Source organism: Aegilops tauschii, chromosome 4 (assembly GCF_002575655.3).
Source record: "Aegilops tauschii subsp. strangulata cultivar AL8/78 chromosome 4, Aet v6.0, whole genome shotgun sequence".
In the NCBI taxonomy this organism is placed as follows: domain Eukaryota; kingdom Viridiplantae; phylum Streptophyta; class Magnoliopsida; order Poales; family Poaceae; genus Aegilops; species Aegilops tauschii.
Genome location: NC_053038.3, coordinates 442,624,931 through 442,641,690, shown reverse-complemented (window position 1 = coordinate 442,641,690; position 16,760 = coordinate 442,624,931). Strand labels below are relative to the sequence as shown.

Genomic DNA, 16,760 nt, shown 5'->3' with positions numbered 1-16,760 from the left:
TACCTACCACCACGATCCGGATTGCCTCGGCGGCAAATCGTCAACAGCTCCGCAGGCGATTTTCGAAATCGAAAGGCCCCCTCTCGTCATTCAACCCCTTGCATTCACCGCACGTAGTACGTACTGGTTTGCTACTTCAATCGTGTCCTACATCTTGCTCTGTAGCTGTACCGAAGGCGCCGATCCGGCAAATGGGCAGACAAAATTACGACCCAAACACACGAATGGCTGCACACACGTCACGGTAAAACAAACAATGTGATCGGTTGATCATCGACGCACGAGTGCATCACAGAGTGGCGCTCTGCCGAATCTGCGCGCAAGTCCGGGAGATTGCTTCCTGCAGCGCAACAGGCGTGGCGTCTGCGTCTGCACGCATGTCCCGGGGCCCGGACAGTAGATCGAGTGGCCAAGGTCCGGTGCGGCGCGAGCGTACGTGCGAGCAGCGCGACTGCGCCGTCCTCCCCGTCGCCGCGCCGAGGCAGGCGCTTCGACGGACGATGGATGGATGGATTTGATGGGGGCAGGTGGCAGCAGCGCCCGTGCGCGCGCGCGCGCGCGCTGACGCCCGCCCATGACCTGTCCCGGGGCGCTTGTCCGCGCTCGCTTGTCGCGGGCGACGCGGGCGGGCGGTGCTCCAAGTGGACGCGGCGGGGGAGGGCTTCCGGCCGGGCCGGTGGGTCATCACCCCGGGCCCTGGGGTTGGTTCGTCACGGTGGTACGTACGTCGGGTGAATGGGTCACAGTCCGGAGCTCCGGATTCCAAGTCCAGGCTGCCGCGGGAGAACCGCGGTGCATTTGCGTGAACCGCGCGCACTGCACGGGTGCTTTCTCTATCGTGGCGTATGCCTGAGAAATTTAGAATTTCGCGCGCAGCTGTCGAGTACCGGTTGAGATCAGTTCTGGGGTCAACTTGCAAGCAGGGAGCTGGTGGGTTACCAAACCAACTACAATGACAAGCTATTATTCTGGGAAAGAGGGGAGACGGTTTTTCGGACCTAGGTACATTGAACGCAGTATATACAACTTGCCAAAAATAATATAGCTCGTTGATGGACGAGCACTCCCCGGAGAGGCGGGAGGCCTGCGGGTACACGTGGAAGCCGGGCATCGGGTTGCAAGCCGACGCGCGGAGCGAGTCGGGCAGCACCATCCGAGAAAACGCCGATGAGCCGGTGCTGGCCGCGGCGACGACAGCGTTGAGGAGGCTGTGCTGGCTAGGGTTTAGCCCTAGCATGTAGAGCGCCTCCCTCGTTAAGGCGGCAACGCGGGCGGTGGTGTCCTCCTGCTGCGCGGCGGCCTCATCCCTTGCGTCCGCGGCGTGCCTCCGGTCCTTCCTCTTGGCCGACTCCCTTGCCCTCTGTGTGGGCGTCAGCGGCTTTTTTGGCTTGGCCGCGGCGGCGGTCTTGCGCGGCACGAGACTTGCCTTTCCCGGAGGGGGCGGCGGCGCCGGACGAGGCGAGGGAGGCGAGGCCGGCGGCGGCGTCGAGGTCGATGGCGGGTGTGGGGCGGGAGCGCGCGGGCGGGAGGTGTTTTGGGGGAAATGGAGGAAAATGATGGTGGCTGCCACCGACCGGCGGGCCCGGGGAGAGGAGTAGGCACGCGCGTGCGTCCGTCTCGTGTCCGCGCCGACGCAAATCCGGCTCAAAATTGGGCCGGGAATGGGTCGCCATGCGGACACCAAGCGGACGCCTTTTCTGTCCGCGCCGACCCAAACGGACGCCAGCGGATGAAATGGGTCACCCCATTGGAGTTGCTTTCATGCACATAGGTATAGGTATAGATTTAGCAAACCCATTTTGTAAAATAATATGACCATTTATGATTTAAGTAAAAGAGAAGATAACAGTGTAGCTTTAAATTTCAAAACATAAATGGTAGCATTCTCAATTTATCAGTTCCAAACAGCTCGCAATTCATCATATTAGAGCATCTACGCCATGTATCTCCATATCCCATCAAACGTTCGGGCGGCCTGTCCGATCATTGCTTGGACAGGAAAAAAAATCCAACCAACTGGAGCACTTATACTCAGCCCAAATGTCTAGGCTGACCCGACACCTCCATATTCAATCCATATCTAGAACAGATATGGGGAGGCCGGGATGCGTCTGCCACATCAGACTAACTGCAGGAGACTGTCTTGAATCTCTTGAAGACATCGCGACTTGCTCTCTTCCTCTTATTTTTTTTGCCTCGTCCGCACAACCACCATTGGACCTCCGCCGGCCCGAACCCACAATGCTGCCGGCTGTGCCGCCACCGAATGTCGCCCTGGTACATGCAACTCCTCTGATTGGGTGAACAAACCCGCTGATTCAAAGAAAAATTGTAACATTTTGTAATTCGGAATGGAAGGAGTATATTTTAGTTTAATTTTGTGCATATCACCTAATGTCTTCTTAAGCAACCTTTCCAATTGTCTTAGTGTACGACGGGGACACGAGTAAAAAATGTGTACAACGGTCGTCGGGGATGAAATTGCCCATGCGCCATGAAAAACAAAGCAAAACCATGGGCACGCCACCAGCGGCGACACGGACCAAAAAAGTGTACGACAAAGACACAGGCGAAAAACGCGTACGAGGAGTGTCGAGGACAAAACTGATTGTAACTGTGTATTTGTTTGGTATAAAAAGTTTTTGATTGGGAAGAAGTATGTAAGATTCATCACCTGTATATTTTTAGGAATAGATTTGTCATAAGAGCATTTTCAATAGCTGCCCTATTTAGGGAAGCAAAAAGTGTTTGAAGTAAAATATAGGACACAAAAAGGTGTTTGGCATGACAAAATGAGGGTCTCCAACAGTTGCCCTAAATTAGGGCAACATAAACATGGAAACTCCTCATTTTTAAAATGAATATACAAACTACTTCGATCTCACATTGCATACTTTGATTCAAACTTAAACATGCAAGGTTTAAACATAGAACGAGCTAAATATCCAAACATTACATAGATTAAACGGACATCCAAACTAGATCACCCTAAACACTACTACGGCCAACTCCTACAGACACCCTACAAGTTGTCCCGGTCAATCTCGTCGGACTCCCCACTCTCCTTACCATCACTCTCACACGCAAGGTCATTCCAGTCAGACTCCACCTTGTCACTCTTCTTACCATCACTCTCACATGCAAGGTCATTCCAATCAATCTCGGAACCCTCATCGCCGGTCTCCACCTTCACCACCTATGAAGGCCCTGCCTCGTCCTCTTCTTCTCATGGTCATGCTCCCAGAATCATTCCACCTATATGCCTGCACGAGGTGTGAATTCTTCCTCGCAAACCTCGCCATCGCCGCCTCGTCGCTCCCTCGGGCGTCCCTCCGCTTGAGGACGATGCGGGTGTCCTACAACGGGCGGGATTTGGTCATTGTCTTGCCGTTTTTTGTGTGCTGCCTTGCAAATTTCTTTTGCATTTAGAGCAGCCGCTGGAGGCTGTATTCTGGCTCCAAAAAACTCTAAAAAAACGGATAAGCCCTAAAATAGGCCTGTTATTGGAGTTGCTCACAATGCTCCATACCATTACTAATTTTCCTCGTGGCCTAGCTTATCATAAAAGCTAATACAGAGTTTGAGCATGAAAAACTGACTATTACTTTTACGGCTTAGGAAATGCTTTATAACTTTATTACATAGACATCACGTGCGCTCACCACAACTTCAGCGATCATTGCTGGTACATCTGATAGAAGTGCCTCTCAGATTACAAGCGTAGCCTAGCATCACGGCAACAAGAATGAATGTTGCAACTAGAAAACCACACACAGGCTTGCATATTTAGGCCTTCAACTTGCACAGCACACCTGGCTCCCTCCTGAGCAAAGCATCAGTTTCGACCGCTATTCGAATAGCGCTAACGAATGAGAGCAAGTACCAGAGTCGCACCGAGGTCCATACTTGCATTCAAAGGGAGATTTCAAGAGGGGACCGTAAGAGGGGCGAACTCGGTACGAGGATTCCAAAACATCTCTTCCCGACAGGGGTGAACCTATAATTCAAAGTGTTATCATCACCGCCATGTCAAACCAGAAAAAAATAATCTAAAGAGTGCAAAACAAGAACTAATATTTGAATGGCTCGTATTCAGAAATTCAACCATGTTTCCCTTGTACGTCATGAATTAATCAGAAGCACGGGTAAAATTCAAACCATTGCCATCATAAAAAAAATACTAAAACTAAAACTTCTTAAAGATAAAGTTAGCTTGATATGCTTAACTATAGGATATTAAAAAATAAAATTATAGAATTTATTGGTGTTTTCATTCATCAAATGGAAACCACGGAAGAGTTAAACAAACACATGCCATTGTAACTGGATTAAAAGCTAAAACTGATGGTTGCATCAGATAATAAGCAGGGTTTTGGAAACATATCAAACTTCAGGGGGACCAGCTTCATATTTAACAAAATTTTACACCGTTTGCACAGGTAAATTCACAAGGGGAAAAAAGAAGAGACAAACAGAGCACATTAATGCAAAGGCATCAGATATTAAGCAGAGATTATTAGTACACACATGGAAGTTTCCGTTGAGTGTAGAATATCTGATCAGTTGCCAGCACTAAGGGTCAAAGCTTTTGAGAAAAACATCTTAACAGAAAATCTCAGTTAGATCAGTTGACTAGGAAATCTCGGCTAGACCTTAAACTATCCACACCCGCAGCATCCCCATCAGAACTCAGTCGAGAAAAGAACTGGAGATATAAGAAGGATCACCCGTCCATTCTTAGACCATGAGGACTGGCTCTATTTTTCTGTTGTGCTTCCATATTGTTCAAATAGGGCCAGGGCATCTCCAGAGTAGTGGTTTGAGTTGTTCAAATAAGGCCAGGGCATCTCATGCTGATCATCAACCAGATAGGGTGCTTCCAGAACGCCAACACGCCACCATGGAATGAGAAATAGAAGCTAAGCCACTGTTTGACATTTACATGCTATCAACGTCCCATCGACTTGTATGTTTGTTGTTCTGATTCAGTAAATTTCATCAAAAGAGAAAGCAATACAGTTCCTTGACATCCAATCACGTCACAAGAAGTTCTGTGCTGGACTGCGATTGCTTTCTGCTTACCATCTTCTCATGGCCCGGGAATCATACATATTAGCTTACAGGCTTGAATACCTTTAAGAGAAGAAAGACAGGAAAGATCCAAAATACAAAGACAACTCAGTCCCTTAGATGTTCTTTGACCATGCGATCATTTCCGCAGGAGTCATTACAGGTCTGTAACTGTAAAATTGGCTCATCACAGTTGTCAAAATCAGAACACCAAGAGAGCATCAATGGGGATTTTGTGTGTGACAAGAACATGTATTAAGAGCCACCGGTGCAATAAAAATAAGATACTGGTAATACTATTAACGTTTTTCAGAAAATTTCAACATCAATACGCACATTGAAGGCTTAAGAGCCTTGAGAGATTCAAAGAAAGGATCTAGCAACATTAACTCTCAAATATGGCAGGGCAAAAACTCTCTGGCAGAAACTGTCAACATTTGCGCAATGCAAATAAACGAGTTTACACGACAAACAAAAATAAAAACAATGATAACAATGGGGATGCTAACAAGGCTCAGACATCCAAGGAAGGAATTAGCAGCATTAGCTCTCAAGCCTGGCTGGGCGAAAGCTCTTAGTCAGCAACTGCGAATGTTTTGAGAAACAAGCCTTAAATTTATCATCATTGCCAGACAATATCAGTGATGATTAGTTGCCGCTGTTTACAACATAAAAAAAGCAAAAGACCTGAGCTGTTTTAAACCTCAAAAAGCAGCAAAATTATCGTCTTTTCAATCTGACGGTAATTGCATTCTAGATCTAATTTGGAAGATAAGATTGCCCAACGATTGTTGTGGTTAAAAATTTCAAGGTCTATCATCAAAATGTAAATGCCTTCACAGGAACTGTGGCAGAAAGTGTCCAAAGATTGTTTTCAAGGTTTCATCCACTGACAACAACGAAATAAAGAAAAAGCTGATGGGCTCAGATGCGAAGATTCAAGGTTTCATCCATTGACACTAACAAAATAAACAAAAAGCTGATGGGTTCAGATGCCAAGAGCATATGCACAACCTAAAAAGCACGGACACGGGGACGGAAAGACGGGGATACGCATACAGGGATACAGGATACGGCATTTTTCAAAAACAGCCATTCAGGGATACGTCGAGTATATATAAAATAAAATAAAAATATGCCATATAATATACAATTAAGACAGAAAATTAATGAGAAAGAGATCATCCACTGACAACAACGAAATAAACAAAAAGCTGATGGGCTCAGATAAGATTCAAGGTTTCATCCATTGACACTAACAAAATAAACAAAAAGCTGATGGGTTCAGATGCCAAGATGAAGCATATGCACAACCTAAAAAGCACGGACACGGGGACGGAAAGACGGGGATACGCATACAGGGATACAGGATACGGCATTTTTCAAAAACAGCCATTCAGGGATACGTCGAGTATATATAAAATAAAATAAAAATATGCCATATAATATACAATTAAGACAGAAAATTAATGAGAAAGAGATCATCCACTGACACTAACAAAATAAACAAAAAGCTGATGGGTTCAGATGCCAAGATGAAGCATATGCACAACCTAAAAAGCACGGACACGGGGACGGAAAGACGGGGATACGCATACAGGGATACGGGATACGGCATTTTTCAAAAACAGCCATTCAGGGATACGTCGAGTATATATAAAATAAAATAAAAATATGCCATATAATATACAATTAAGACAGAAAATTAATGAGAAAGAGATCATAATAGAGGATAGTGCCCCATTTGGTGTCTCTTTTATCAAGTGATGATTGATTGATCCTCATCCCCCCATGTCATGTTGTCATTGCAAGCTGCATCTATCTTGCAAAACACATCAAACACAGACAGTACAGAAGATTAGAAGACAAGACATAATTGGAAGACAATGCAAGCATGAGAAGCAGCAGCACCACCAGCATAAGCGGCAGCTCAAGCAAGCAGCAAGCCAGCAAGCAACCTCCAGCAGCACAAGCAAATCTGAAGGATAAAAGAGGAAGAGGTTGAGGAAAGAGGAGAGGGGAGAGGCTGCTGGGTTACCTGCGAGGCTGGGGGTAGTACCAGCGGTCGCCGGTCGAATCCAGGCGCCGCCGCCGGCGGTGGCGACGAGTCAAGGCGGCGGCGGCTTCGATCCAGGAGGCTGGCGGCGCGGGGAGGCTGGGAGGGAGCACTTCGTCCTTGAGACGAGAGCGGGAGTTCCTCCAAATAGGTTAGGTATACTGGGTTGGTCCGAGGCTGTTTTGGGCCCGGCCGTGTCCCAAACGAATCCCGCACGTGTCCCAGCGTATCCCTATGTTTTTTCTTTTTTCAAAATTGAAATTCGGGGGATACTGCAAATTTCGCGTATTCCGGCGTATCCCGCCGTATCCCCGTATCCTGCCGTATCAGAACGGCAGTTCGGCACTTCCAGCCATGTCCATGCTTCACAACTCAAGCCACCCTCAGATAAAATGTAGAACTATGCATCAATAACTCCTAACAATCCAAACAGATAATGTAACTGGAAGGTAAGAAGAAGCAAACGATCAATAACATCCAAGAGAGATTGTTCGACGATACAGAGTTGCTCAGTGGTGGCAATATTTAATTGGTTCGATTCATACAGCGATGTCGTCAATGCTTTCAGAAGAGGGAGCTTATTATCCTCATCGCAACTACATCCCCCAAAAGAAACAAACAAAATCAAACACAAAAGATACATTGAGAATTGAGAGAAAAGAACAATGAACCACAGAAAAACAAAATCAGGTATCAGATGGCTCGGTTCAGCGGGGTAATCGGCATACAAATCAACTCCGGAGAGAAAATCTTTGATTAGGTCTGTTGAGCTTGAATATTTGCAAATCGTCACTGCCATCACCAAAGAAAAAGAACAAGTCTGCAAAGAAAAATCAACCAACTAGAAAAGATGACTAACAGAGCGCAAATATAATATCACCATCTACCGAGTCAGATTCAGAAGTATGTCAATCAGCACAGATCCACCAATGCAGACCCTAAGACTGGGGCGACAAATATGAAATCATCATCCTCAAATTGGTTTGGAAAAACATTGCAAGCATCAAAGTATCTGTTGTGCATTCGCAATCAAAGTTTAAAGTGATCTGAAGAACCTAATCCTTCTGACAACAAGCTGAACTTCGAAAATTAGTGAACAGATCACAACAACCACAGAAGATATCTCAAAAACAAACGAATAGGAACTCGCTAAGAACGTGGCAACTGATAATCACACTGGAAGATCATATTTATTGTACAAAAATTCAACATATTTAATGAGCAGATAGAAATTGATTCTCTATTTAGTTTAGTTTAATCATAAGCCAAATACCAAAACAGAATTAACATGAAAAACCAAGATAGTATATAATAAGAGGACTCAGAATATGGGTGGTGATATAGCAGGATGGTCGGCAAGGCAAATAAATGCCAGTTACGACAAACGAGACCAAATATCAATCTTCACCATCCTCGAAGGAATCTATACATCTACACCATAATAATGTAGGGTTCTACATGTAAATGCGAAAAAGACAAAAAAAACTTTTGTTTGATTCTCCTGAAAAGGATGAGGATGAAAGGTCGTCAGATAGGAGCAAAAGACTATTTTTTGTTCAAGTAATCACGATTTGATCATATGAACTATGAACTTGTGATCATCATTCGACCTGGGCAAACCACTGAATCAACAGGCAAACCAAAACGAATTAACAGAAAAAAAACACAGAAGAATTCCAGGAATCATGATGCCTCAGAAGGAAGGCAGTAGGTTATGTAATCATTAGTGATTTCATTGAGAAAAGGTCACGCTAATCATTAGCGGCTTCACACAACATCAGAACACATCAAATAAAACTGCAGATAAAGAAATGAAAAAGATTGGCCTCATAGAGAAGATTAGATCGCTCCACATGACGAGAATTCAGACATATGCTTGTCTATAGATTAGTTTAATCCTCGGCACAGACAAACAAAAAGACTAAGGACTCAGAGTATGGTGGTGATATATAACAGAATTCTTAAACATTAGTTTGGAGTCCAAGAACAAAACAATCTCAGGGCGAATAAGCACAAAAAGGAAGAATCTAATGAAACCATATTGTTGGTGCTCAGATTCTATGGGTATATAGGAGTCGTTCACAGGGATCTCCCATCAGTACGAGGAATGTTTTATAATCACTGCACCAGCAAAGGTTCAAATTTAAATCAGTGCCACAAGAACTTGAATTAAACTAGATAAAAAGGCATCACAAACTACAGAAGCACATAGGATAAACTGGAATTTGGGGGCAAGTATAACCCAAGATCGATCTAGACATCATCAGAAATAAAGGAAACACAAAGTAAGAACACAACATAAGTGAACTTTATCAAGGATGCATCAGATCTCCAAGGTGAAAAGGGTGTGACATCACAGAAACAAATTACCCATAAAACTTGTGTCTCATCATTTGCATCAATAATACTCATCCCAGAACAACAAACAACTTGAAAAAACAAGATTTCAAAAGAACAAGAAAGAGAGACAGCAAGAAACAATTCAGGCTCGTTTTAGTAGCATATACAAAGAAGATTTCCAATATTTCAAAAACAAAATATATTACTTTCTCGTATCAAACCAGTGATGACGATCAGACTAGATTCAGTATATAGGCCATTATGCTGGCCAATCAAACCAATAGGGAAATAAATCATTCATCATCTCACTTCCACCGATTGAATTAGAAAATTAATAGATGATATTACTCTACAAAGAATAAAACAATCGGCAAGTAAAATCAGATAACTTTTTCTAGGAAGCAAGAAGATGATCAGATTCGGTTCAGTACTTTAGGCCATCATATCAGCCAATCAAACCAATAGGGAAATTAATCTTATTCATCATCTCATCTCATTAAAACAAAAAAAAATATTTTCCAAGAAAAGTACCAAGAACGCAAAAGACATGAGGGAGGCAGGATGCATCAGATCTCCCAAGGTGAAAAGAGTGACATCAAAGAAATGCCTCAGACACAAATTACCCATAAACTCGTGTTTATCAAAAACAGGCGTTCAAACAACAAAAAAGAAATACTTAAAAATGAAAGAACAAAACTCAGTAGAGAATGATCAGATAGAGCTAATACATGATTCAATGGACATCATACCGTCCATCAATAAAATTATTTAATCCTCATTTCACCCACAGGAATCAAAATCGGGAAATTAAACCAATAGGGAAATTAAATAAAAAATGTCAAAAAGAGAGAGGTCAGATTTGGTTCAGTATTGAGGCCATCATATCAGCCAATCAAACCAATAGGGAAATTAATCTATTCATCATCTTATCTCCCACTGATTAAACCAAAAATTAAATATAGTTAAACTCAGCCTCAGAAATGGTTAAACTCAATCACATCTAAATTAACATTTTACAAGAAAATACAGAGCTTAGTTAAACTCAGCAAAGACGTTAAACAAATTGTTAGTTTTATCAGTTAAAAAAACAGAGGTCAACCTGAAAACAGCAAGAAAAGTTTGATGTGATAATCAAGAACCTCAGACTTGCCCGTGGATGTCATGTGGATACAGCGCCTCCAGGTAGGTTCATCCTGTAAACAGGATCCTGGAGCCATATGCACCTCTAAATGTTGGGCATAGCATCATTGGGATTTCAGACAATTTTCAGAACGAATTACAAGCTCCAAATTTAGATCAAGAACACATGGAAGATACACAGGTTTAACAGAAACATTAATCATGATTTTCCAGGTATCACCACTGGGATGACACAGCTTTTGTCAATTGCAATGGCTCAGATCAATATAACAGGTTTTTCAGTCATGAATTCTCAGAAGCAGAACTGGCATGTTTGCTGAAAGTGTTTATCATCACCGCCATATCAAACCAGAAAATACAGAGATTAGTTTACCAGTTTGTCTAATTTACATCTACTCTCTCTGTTCCTAAATATTTGTATTTTTAGATATTTCAAATGGACTACCAGTTGAAATCTCTAAAAAGACAAATATTTAGTAACGGAGGGAGTAGAGGCTTTTTAAGGATGTCACATCTAAGCTCCCACAAATATATAATGCAGGACAAGAAACAAAAAAACTAAGAAAAAAAATAGATCACAAACAGAGTGGACATCAGTTTAGATGTGACATAATTATGTCACATCTAGATGTGTCCTAGACCCTTAGTTTACAGGCACAAATACTGTTAAGAGAAGCAATCAAAACAAACACTGCAATATCTAAACTACTGGCAGGTAAGATGCCCGGTGCATGTAGCTCCCGCTTGCAGGGTCCGGGGAAGGGTCCTACCACTGCCAGCAACGATTCAAAATAAAAAGACAACTCAGTCCCTTAGATGTTCTTTGACCATGCGATCATTTCCACAGGAGTCATTACAGGTCTGTAACTGTAAAATGGGCTCATCACAGTTGTCAAAATCAAAACACCAAGAGAGTATCAACGGGGATTTTGTGTGTGTGACATGTACATGTATGTAAAAGCCGCCAGTGCCCCGGGAGAGAGAACTCGGAGGGCACACAAGAGGGGCGAACTCAGGATACAACAGGGTGATGTTGCTTCAAGGGAACGAGTCCATTGGGAACCGATCAGACTCAAGAGACTGATCATCCCAATGACCAGATGATGAAGCACAAACAAATCACAAGTTGAGACCAGATGACGAAGCACCCCAAATTCAGAGTAAATGTGACCCTATAATTCGAATGGACGACATGCATAGATACAACAGATGGCGATCCTCGTATCCATTCAACTTCTAAAAAGTGAAAATCCAAAAAGGAATATTAAATAGAATGAAACAAAGCAAGATGGATCATACTTCTGGCTTGGAATCCTCTAATAAAGATTACAGTGGCACACAGTATAATCGTAGTCGATAATTTGGGAAAGGGACCTCACATCCATCAATTTTCTGAGGAGCACTGCTACATGTAGCTTCATATATGTGAAACTATCATATCTACATGTAGTATAAGGGATGTGTGTGTGACAAAACAGCACATTTTTCGTTATTTTCGTCAATCGTGCCAACTCTGCTTTATTGCAGGGCGTATGAACTTCCCTCCATCAGTAGAAATTGCAAAAGCATCCACAGTAGCAAGGACGCAGTAACAAAACATTACAAATGGTATTTCATTGCTCAGTCATATGACATGACTTCTCATTGACACCAAAGGCATCTCTGAAGTCTGACATGCGAAAATTCATAATTCATCAATGCAATGCCACAAAACTAGGCAAATACGAGAAAACATCTAAAAAGACAATTACAAGAAAAATGGATGAACGGAGATGCATTTGCACGAGGAATCAGAAGGAAATTACAGATGGTTATCAGTTACTGGACATCAGAAACACAGAACAACTTTTCTTCATCACACCCCATGAAGATCAACTTTTCATAACAAAAAACAAGAGAAAATAAGAAAATTTGGCAAAGTGATCATCAGAGACTTAAATACTAAGAATCAGATCATGGATCATATTGTTGCAGTATTCTCTCATCATTTGATACACAAAGACTTAGTATTATCAGATACACGGACCAACTTTTCATCACATCCCACAAGAGATCAACTTTTGGAAACAAAACACGAGAGAGAAAAAAAAGTGATCATCAGAGACTTAAATACTAAGAATCACGGTTGCAAGGCACAAGGACAAGGGTGAGGCAGTCCTGAAACATTACAGATGGTATTTCATTGCTCAGTAATATGAAATGACTTCTCATTGAAGCCAAAGACATCTCTGAAGTCTGACATGCGAAAATTCATAATTCATCAACGCAATGCCAAAAAACTAGGCAAATACGAGATAGCATCTAAAAAGACAATTACAAGAAAAATGTCTGAACAAAGATGCACTTGCACAAGGGATCAGAAGGAAATTAAAGATGGTTATCAGTCACAGGACATCAGAAACATGGACCTTTTCTTCACATCCCATGAGGATCAACTTTTGAAAAAAAAAACAAGCGAGAAAAAAACAAGAAAATTTGGCAAAGTGATCATCAGAGACTTAAATACTAAGAATCAGATCATGGATCATATTGTTGCAGTATTCTCTCATCACTTGATACACAGAGGCTTAGTTTTATCACTTAAAAAGAATAAGTCATGTGATCATCAGCAACCTCAGACTTGCGCGTGGATGTCATGTGAATACAGGGACTCCAGGTAGGTTCGTCCTGTAAACAGGATCCTGGAGCCATCTGCACCTCCAGATGTTGGGCATAGCATCACTGGCATTTCAGAAAAAATTACAAGCTCCTAATTCAGGATCAACAAGAACACATGCAAGATACAAAGGTTTAACAGCTATATTAATTATGAATATCCAGATATCACCAGTGGGATAGGACACATCAACATTGTTCTTGTAAACCATCTCTCTGATTAGGTTCAAATTACTTCCCAAAACAACTATACCATTAGAATGTTCCAGTTATTTTGGTACACAGCTTTTATCAATTGCAATGGCTCAAGATGAATATAACAGGTTTGTCAGTCATGAATTCTCAGAAGCAGAACTGTTTGCTGAAAGAGTTTCATCACCTATTAAACCAGAAAACACAAATCTAAAGAACGCAAAAATAAGAATTAACATTCGTATGGCTCATATTAAGAAATTCAACCATATATCCACTTGTACTTCATGAATTAACACAGGTATGATGGCATTAAGAAAACACCAATACTAACAGCAACCAAATTGCTCAGCTAACCTCTTCAAAAACTGGGTAGAAAGTTGAAACTGATGGGTGGCATCAGATAATAAGCAAAGTTTTGTAAACATATCAAAGATTCAGTGTTTAGCATATCATATCTCACATCATTTGCAACCCTTGATTTGCACAGGAAGATAAATAAATTCACAAGGGGAAAAAAGAAGAGACAAGGCCAGCGGTACGGCTCAATTTTTTTGAGAAAACATCAGAAACGGGAAACTTTGGTTAGACCATTTGAGTCCAGAGCAACAGCAATACGGTGCAAAGGGTTGGTAAGTACACCACACCACACCACCCTCCATTATCACCACACCTCTTTCCTCTGGACCTTCCTCCACCAGCACCACGTAGTCCATTCTCTGCATAGGCTGCTTTTGTCAAACGCTATGTTTGTCGTTCCAATTTATAAGGTTGTTCAAATTGGAAGACAATACAGAGTTCAATCAAATTCATCAAAAGAGAGAGCAATATAGTTCCTCAACATTCAATCACATCACAAGAAATTCCACCCTGGATAGCGAGAAGCACATTTGCTTTCTGCTTAACATTTTCTCATTGTCCAAGAACCATACGGATTAGTTTACAAGCACAAATACGGTGAAGAGAAGCAGATAAAAAATAAGGCAGCAACATCTAAACTGCTGACAGCAAAAATCCAAAATACAAAGACAACTCAGTCCCTTAGATGTTCTTTGACCATGCGATCATTTCCACAGGAGTCATTACAGGTCTGTAACTGTAAAATTGGCTCATCACGGTTGTCAAAATCAAAATACCAAGAAAGTGTCGACGGGCATATGTGCATGTATGTAAGAGCCGCTGTTGCCCTGGGAGAAAAAACTCAGGGCACACAACAGGGGGAACTAAGGATACAACAGGATGCTTTTGCTTCAAGGTAACGAGTCCAGTGGGAACCGACCAGACTCAAGAGACTGATCATCCCAATGACCAGATGATGAAGCACAAACAGATCACAAGTTGAGACCAGATGACAAAGCACACAAAATTCAGAGTGTGTTGTTCATGATCTATTGGTGATTTACTGGGTGTTGGGAGAAATCGATGCCTGAAGGCACCCCAACAGAGGTTCTTGTATTCAGCATGTTAGGAGATATGCTGACCGTAGGTGGATCATTTATCATTGTTGTGCACTGACTTTGCTTACCACAAATGATTATAGAGCTGCTAAATCTAAATAGTACATTAAGTAAAATTAAGATAAATCGTTGAGTGTTTAAAGTTTTGTTGAAGGCAAATAGGACTGATATTCTGAACAGACAAACGTCAGAGTTTGTTTCTTCAGATATCTTGCAGCGGGTTCTGCTGACAAGATGATTCAGGCAGGGAATGTATGAGTGAATCTCATGCCATTATTTAACTCCCATCTCATAGAATCAAGAGACAAAGCTGATTTCAGCCTCTTCCAAAAATCAGAGATATTTGTGAGAGATAGTTAAACTCAACTTGTTCTCAGTTCAAAAATAGCAGAACTCAAATTGAGAACAGCAACAGAAGTTTCATCTGAAACTCAGACTTGCCCATGAATGTCATGTGGGTACAGCGCCTCCAGGTAGGTTCATCCTGTAAACAGGATCCTGGAGCCAACTGTACCTCCAAATCTTGGGCATAGCATCATCGGCAATTCAGATGGTGTTTCACAACAAATCACCTGCCACTAATCCTGATTCATAATGCAAGGAAGAAACTAATGTAATCAATCATTAATTTCAGTTACCAAAACTGGGAGATCAAGTAAAAAATCAAAGTGCAATGGCTCAGATCTTGTATAACAGGTTTTTCAGTCATGAATTGTCAGAAGCAGAACTGGCATGTTTGCTGAAAGTGTTTATCATCACGGCCATTGTCAAACCAGAAAACACAAATCTATAAAAGGAGCTTATATTTGTATGGCTCATATTAAGAAATTCAACCATGTTTTCCCTTGTACTTCATGAACTAATCAGAAGCGCGGGTAAGATTCAAATCACTGCCATCAATCAAAACAAAAATACACTAAAGAGTCATGTAAAGTGGGTTCAAACCGATGGGTGGCATCAGATAATAAGCGGAGTTTTGTAAACATATCAAAGATTCAGTGTTTAGCATACAATATTTCACATCATCTGCCACCCTACGGTAATACTGATACATTTGCAAGGAAATATAGAGCGATAGTGCAAGGCATCAGATAATAAGCGGAGATTATTAGTCCACACATGGAATTTTCCATTGAGAGTGTAGGATATCTGATCATCACTTGCCAGCACGAAGAATATTTTTTTTTCGAAAACTATGTTTTAACTAAAAATCTCGGTTAGTCTATTTGACTCCAGAGCAATGGCAAACGCTGCTAAGGGTTGGTAAGTAAACCATCTCACTATCCGCGCCGGCTGTGCCCCCATTAGATCCGAGCCCAGTGAAAACTGAACTACGTCTAAGAGGATGAATATGAGCCGAGCGCAAACATGAACAGAACAAAAAAAAAATTAACAGATCGGACTCCTAGTGTTTCTCTCGGATGCCAACCACAGGGGCAGGCACGGATGATGCAGACATATCAACATGGCATCAGTTCAGACCGCCCGTCTGCTTGTACTCTCGTCATCGAGAAAGATTTCGGAACCAGAGATTATCTGATCTGATGATTCCAATCTAATCCCACAAGAAAAACTCAGAAGCAACACGAACGTACCACATCTATCTACAGAGTAGAAACGAGGCGGAAGCGGAGGAAGAGCGGCTGCGGCCTTGGATGAGAGGAGGCAGGGGCGGAGGCGATGGTGGCGGCCGTGTTGGCTGTTGCTTGGGAGGAAAGCGGCTCATATAGAGGAGGAGGGAGGTTAGGTTTCGGTAGTCGGTAGCAACGGAAATCAACCTTAACATGGGCCTTCGGCCGAAACTTCATAACTGGGCTGGGAAGTAAGAGAAGCCCATCGCCAGAACTGGG

General features: G+C 42.4%; 1 long non-coding RNA gene, 27 other non-coding genes and 6 pseudogenes across 29 annotated transcripts; all 34 read right to left on the bottom strand.

The window, feature by feature from the left end:
• Positions 1-4,082: 4,082 nt before the first annotated feature.
• Positions 4,083-4,166, bottom strand: LOC120963710 (small nucleolar RNA U36a). Its single transcript, XR_005755459.1, has one exon. It is a non-coding gene; the product is annotated as a small nucleolar RNA U36a (small nucleolar RNA).
• A 223-nt stretch (positions 4,167-4,389) lies between these two features.
• On the bottom strand, positions 4,390-16,628 carry LOC120963069 (uncharacterized). Of its 2 annotated transcripts, XR_005754811.3 has the most exons (3): positions 16,506-16,628; positions 7,109-14,172; positions 4,390-6,888 (listed from the first exon to the last, which is right to left on the bottom strand). It is a non-coding gene; the product is annotated as an uncharacterized lncRNA (long non-coding RNA). The 2 variants fall into 2 exon arrangements; XR_005754812.3 differs by having other exon boundaries at positions 7,109-16,622.
• Positions 4,489-4,571, bottom strand: LOC120963657 (small nucleolar RNA R16). Its single transcript, XR_005755408.1, has one exon. It is a non-coding gene; the product is annotated as a small nucleolar RNA R16 (small nucleolar RNA).
• Positions 5,173-5,268, bottom strand: LOC120963613 (small nucleolar RNA SNORD25; annotated as a pseudogene).
• Positions 5,581-5,701, bottom strand: LOC120963739 (small nucleolar RNA SNORD14). Its single transcript, XR_005755485.1, has one exon. It is a non-coding gene; the product is annotated as a small nucleolar RNA SNORD14 (small nucleolar RNA).
• Positions 7,632-7,727, bottom strand: LOC120963610 (small nucleolar RNA R30/Z108). The gene has a single exon (XR_005755370.1). It is a non-coding gene; the product is annotated as a small nucleolar RNA R30/Z108 (small nucleolar RNA).
• On the bottom strand, positions 7,823-7,926 carry LOC120963695 (small nucleolar RNA Z107/R87). Its single transcript, XR_005755444.1, has one exon. It is a non-coding gene; the product is annotated as a small nucleolar RNA Z107/R87 (small nucleolar RNA).
• Positions 8,015-8,101, bottom strand: LOC120963706 (small nucleolar RNA U31b). The gene has a single exon (XR_005755455.1). It is a non-coding gene; the product is annotated as a small nucleolar RNA U31b (small nucleolar RNA).
• LOC120963680 (small nucleolar RNA Z43) lies at positions 8,444-8,539 on the bottom strand. Its single transcript, XR_005755430.1, has one exon. It is a non-coding gene; the product is annotated as a small nucleolar RNA Z43 (small nucleolar RNA).
• Positions 8,646-8,740, bottom strand: LOC120963665 (small nucleolar RNA snR60/Z15/Z230/Z193/J17). Its single transcript, XR_005755416.1, has one exon. It is a non-coding gene; the product is annotated as a small nucleolar RNA snR60/Z15/Z230/Z193/J17 (small nucleolar RNA).
• Positions 9,172-9,257, bottom strand: LOC120963705 (small nucleolar RNA snoR8a). The gene has a single exon (XR_005755454.1). It is a non-coding gene; the product is annotated as a small nucleolar RNA snoR8a (small nucleolar RNA).
• On the bottom strand, positions 9,442-9,528 carry LOC120963688 (small nucleolar RNA Z101; annotated as a pseudogene).
• On the bottom strand, positions 9,694-9,777 carry LOC120963694 (small nucleolar RNA Z102/R77). Its single transcript, XR_005755443.1, has one exon. It is a non-coding gene; the product is annotated as a small nucleolar RNA Z102/R77 (small nucleolar RNA).
• On the bottom strand, positions 9,874-9,960 carry LOC120963691 (small nucleolar RNA Z102/R77). Its single transcript, XR_005755440.1, has one exon. It is a non-coding gene; the product is annotated as a small nucleolar RNA Z102/R77 (small nucleolar RNA).
• On the bottom strand, positions 10,025-10,123 carry LOC120963689 (small nucleolar RNA Z101). The gene has a single exon (XR_005755438.1). It is a non-coding gene; the product is annotated as a small nucleolar RNA Z101 (small nucleolar RNA).
• LOC120963693 (small nucleolar RNA Z102/R77) lies at positions 10,172-10,252 on the bottom strand. The gene has a single exon (XR_005755442.1). It is a non-coding gene; the product is annotated as a small nucleolar RNA Z102/R77 (small nucleolar RNA).
• Positions 10,314-10,401, bottom strand: LOC120963692 (small nucleolar RNA Z102/R77). Its single transcript, XR_005755441.1, has one exon. It is a non-coding gene; the product is annotated as a small nucleolar RNA Z102/R77 (small nucleolar RNA).
• LOC120963642 (small nucleolar RNA Z278) lies at positions 10,604-10,718 on the bottom strand. The gene has a single exon (XR_005755393.1). It is a non-coding gene; the product is annotated as a small nucleolar RNA Z278 (small nucleolar RNA).
• LOC120963624 (small nucleolar RNA Z223) lies at positions 10,856-10,950 on the bottom strand. Its single transcript, XR_005755380.1, has one exon. It is a non-coding gene; the product is annotated as a small nucleolar RNA Z223 (small nucleolar RNA).
• On the bottom strand, positions 11,405-11,500 carry LOC120963612 (small nucleolar RNA SNORD25; annotated as a pseudogene).
• LOC120963635 (small nucleolar RNA Z103) lies at positions 11,895-11,991 on the bottom strand. Its single transcript, XR_005755391.1, has one exon. It is a non-coding gene; the product is annotated as a small nucleolar RNA Z103 (small nucleolar RNA).
• On the bottom strand, positions 12,220-12,312 carry LOC120963653 (small nucleolar RNA R64/Z200 family). The gene has a single exon (XR_005755404.1). It is a non-coding gene; the product is annotated as a small nucleolar RNA R64/Z200 family (small nucleolar RNA).
• Positions 12,528-12,601, bottom strand: LOC120963641 (small nucleolar RNA Z199; annotated as a pseudogene).
• LOC120963652 (small nucleolar RNA R64/Z200 family) lies at positions 12,786-12,878 on the bottom strand. Its single transcript, XR_005755403.1, has one exon. It is a non-coding gene; the product is annotated as a small nucleolar RNA R64/Z200 family (small nucleolar RNA).
• LOC120963640 (small nucleolar RNA Z199) lies at positions 13,092-13,165 on the bottom strand (annotated as a pseudogene).
• LOC120963643 (small nucleolar RNA Z278) lies at positions 13,218-13,332 on the bottom strand. The gene has a single exon (XR_005755394.1). It is a non-coding gene; the product is annotated as a small nucleolar RNA Z278 (small nucleolar RNA).
• Positions 13,563-13,651, bottom strand: LOC120963627 (small nucleolar RNA Z223). The gene has a single exon (XR_005755383.1). It is a non-coding gene; the product is annotated as a small nucleolar RNA Z223 (small nucleolar RNA).
• On the bottom strand, positions 13,846-13,929 carry LOC120963656 (small nucleolar RNA R16). The gene has a single exon (XR_005755407.1). It is a non-coding gene; the product is annotated as a small nucleolar RNA R16 (small nucleolar RNA).
• Positions 14,481-14,576, bottom strand: LOC120963614 (small nucleolar RNA SNORD25; annotated as a pseudogene).
• LOC120963644 (small nucleolar RNA Z278) lies at positions 15,339-15,453 on the bottom strand. The gene has a single exon (XR_005755395.1). It is a non-coding gene; the product is annotated as a small nucleolar RNA Z278 (small nucleolar RNA).
• LOC120963625 (small nucleolar RNA Z223) lies at positions 15,582-15,677 on the bottom strand. The gene has a single exon (XR_005755381.1). It is a non-coding gene; the product is annotated as a small nucleolar RNA Z223 (small nucleolar RNA).
• On the bottom strand, positions 15,722-15,806 carry LOC120963708 (small nucleolar RNA U36a). The gene has a single exon (XR_005755457.1). It is a non-coding gene; the product is annotated as a small nucleolar RNA U36a (small nucleolar RNA).
• LOC120963654 (small nucleolar RNA R16) lies at positions 15,861-15,944 on the bottom strand. The gene has a single exon (XR_005755405.1). It is a non-coding gene; the product is annotated as a small nucleolar RNA R16 (small nucleolar RNA).
• LOC120963655 (small nucleolar RNA R16) lies at positions 15,991-16,078 on the bottom strand. Its single transcript, XR_005755406.1, has one exon. It is a non-coding gene; the product is annotated as a small nucleolar RNA R16 (small nucleolar RNA).
• Positions 16,629-16,760: the final 132 nt, after the last annotated feature.